The 2,500-nt window shown below is 61.2% G+C and overlaps 1 pseudogene; it reads right to left on the bottom strand.

Annotated features, from left to right (window-relative positions):
* LOC124224046 (large subunit ribosomal RNA) overlaps window positions 1-2,500 on the bottom strand; it is a 7,666-nt pseudogene that overhangs the window by 2,282 nt on the left and 2,884 nt on the right.

Here is a 2,500-nt window from a genome sequence, read left to right as displayed (position 1 = left end):
TGGGATAAGGGTGGTGAGGGAGGGAATACCCAATCCGCCATCCACCGCTGAGGCGTGGAAATAACCAACCGCCGAGTCGTCGGGGAGCCTAAGCCAGGCGCGAACGGCGCGCCTGACTTGAGTGTCGAGGGACTTGAGCCTTCCTGCCGTAGTCCTACCCAGGGCCAGAAGGTGGTAGACCCTGGGCAGCAGGAAGAGCCGCAGCATAGTTATTCGTTGCTGCGGCTTGAGCGGAGCTTTGGTGATGTAGTTTAGCTCCGCTCCAAGCTCGGCCTCGACAGTCGTAAGCCCCCCGGGGCTGAACTCGCCACCCAAATACGTCCATCTCTGGAGCACGCCGGTTTGGGTCAGAGGGCCGTCCCGTAGCCGAAATAGTGGTTCGACCACGGTCTTGACCCTCTTCGCCTTACCGGCAGGCACCAAAGACAGAGCAGTGCATTTGGATGCATTGAGTGTCAGCCCCATGCTCGCTGCCGTCTCCTCAACCCTCAAAAGTGCCCTCTGCATCCCCCATTTTGATGCAGTTATGATGGTCAGGTCGTCCGCGAAGGCGAGACATGAAACCTGCTCGCCTTCGAGGTTGAACCCGACCTCAGAGGGCACGACCGCAAGAATTTTATTTGCGATCAGGTTGAAGAGAATCGGTGAGAGGGGATCTCCCTGCCGGACTCCGCGCCGGACAGGTACCGGTTGGGACATCCTTCTGTCCGCCGCCAGCCTGGTGGTAGCACCTTTATACAGCTCGACCACATAGCTTACCAGACCAGCTGGTAGGCCGAGCTGTCCGACGATCGTCGCGAGCGCAGCGTGGCTCACCGTGTCGAATGCCTTAGCAACATCGAGGGTGGCCACGTGCAACTCGCGTCGCAGCGTGCGGGCCGTCCATAGGATGGAATCTAGGACGGCCATATTCTCGGATGTACCATCGGCCGCGATGAAGGCACGCTGCCGATCGTCGGTTAGGTTGGCTGATCTAAGGCGGACAGCGAGGATGCGGTGAAGTTGTCGAACCACTACCGAACCGATCGAAATCGGTCGGTAGTCCCCAGGGTTCTCCGGTACCTTTTTCTTCGGGATGAAGATTGTCCGGCTCTGCAGGAGTTGTCTAGGAAATCCCCCCCTGAGCATGACGATATTATAGAGGAGCGCGCGGATAGATGACGACACCGCGCGCCACTGCCTCGCCGTGACCATGTCTGGACCGGGTGATGACGACACGGGGACCTGGATGACATCAATCTCCTCAGCGGAGATTGGGTCCCACGTGTAACATAGCTCGGGTTTCTCAGGCGGGATCCTGGAAGGACCTGGGTACTCCCTTGAGGGGTGCCCCAACAGTGGGCCCCAGTGCGCGACCAACTCATCCAGTGTATGGTTGGTCGAACTGGGGCCCCCTTCCAGGATCTCCCGAGCCACGTGACGTCTATTGTTTTTCCACCCGGTCTGGACTCTGGCGTATTCTCGACGGCGCAGTGTCCTCCTCGACGGCGGCTTTCCGTTCCTCTGGCGGATTGGGTTCGCGGCCGGCTCGCGGCGCCTAGATCCAGCTGCAGCGGCTGCAGGGGGAAATACCCTGCCTAACCATTCAATTATGGCGGCGTCAGTATTTCCGCCATTCAGAGCATCATCAGCGATGTCGGCCAACTCGTTGGCACGATGATGCTCCTCTTGCCGGGCTATCTCGATTAGACGACGTATAGCTCCGGCAAGGTCCTGCCCCCAAGGAGTAGCGGGAGCAGGTGCCGCTGGGGTGGGTGGTGGTACCCTTGCTGGATCTGCGGAGGGAGAGCGTTGACGCGGTGATGGCATGGAGCGGCTCCTTCGTCCCCGTAATCTGGCAGGGGACCCAGGGGGCGTATGGGCAGCCTCAAGGTCTCGTCGGGCTGCCTCGACCATTGTTCGGTAGTCCGGCCGGCGCCGGACTCCTTTAATTGCCTCCTGGGTCCTACCGGGGACCAGAGCGAGGAGGTGGAGGTTTATAAACCTCACTCCCCGCTCGGTGGCCTGAGCCTCCTCCCGTGCCATCATCCGCAGTTCCTCATGCCTCCACCTGAGCTTGGCGCCGGGCAGTTCGATGGCCGCGTTAGCTTCCACAGGGTGTCGTATCCTGCGGTGAACTACAAGCCCTCGCTTCGTAGCGAAGTCCTGCTCGCAGTCACCGCAGGCATACCGCTCGGGTGCTGGTTCAGGGTCAATAGGGTGCGGTTCATTATCAGGGGCTGGGGTGGGGTCGTCCACTACCCCCACAGCCACCTCCGGGGGATCGGCTAACTCCCCCCGGGTACTTGTTTCAGCAGGCCCGCCGGGCTGAGGCACTCGGCGGGTTCTGCTTTTTATTCTTTTTATGTGCGGGCCTGCTGAAAGTTAGTGGGGAGGGCTGGCAACCCCCCCCCCCACCCTTGAGCCCCCGCCGTTTATCGGCCGCCCGCCAGTGGCCGGTCGGTGGGCACGTGACGACTCCCCGAGGGGAGCCGCCTTTAAGCGGCCGACAGCCAACCGT

This window comes from Neodiprion pinetum, unplaced genomic scaffold, assembly GCF_021155775.2.
Source record: "Neodiprion pinetum isolate iyNeoPine1 unplaced genomic scaffold, iyNeoPine1.2 ptg000056l, whole genome shotgun sequence".
In the NCBI taxonomy this organism is placed as follows: Eukaryota; Metazoa; Arthropoda; class Insecta; order Hymenoptera; family Diprionidae; genus Neodiprion; species Neodiprion pinetum.
This window is presented reverse-complemented; position numbering and strand designations above follow the sequence as displayed.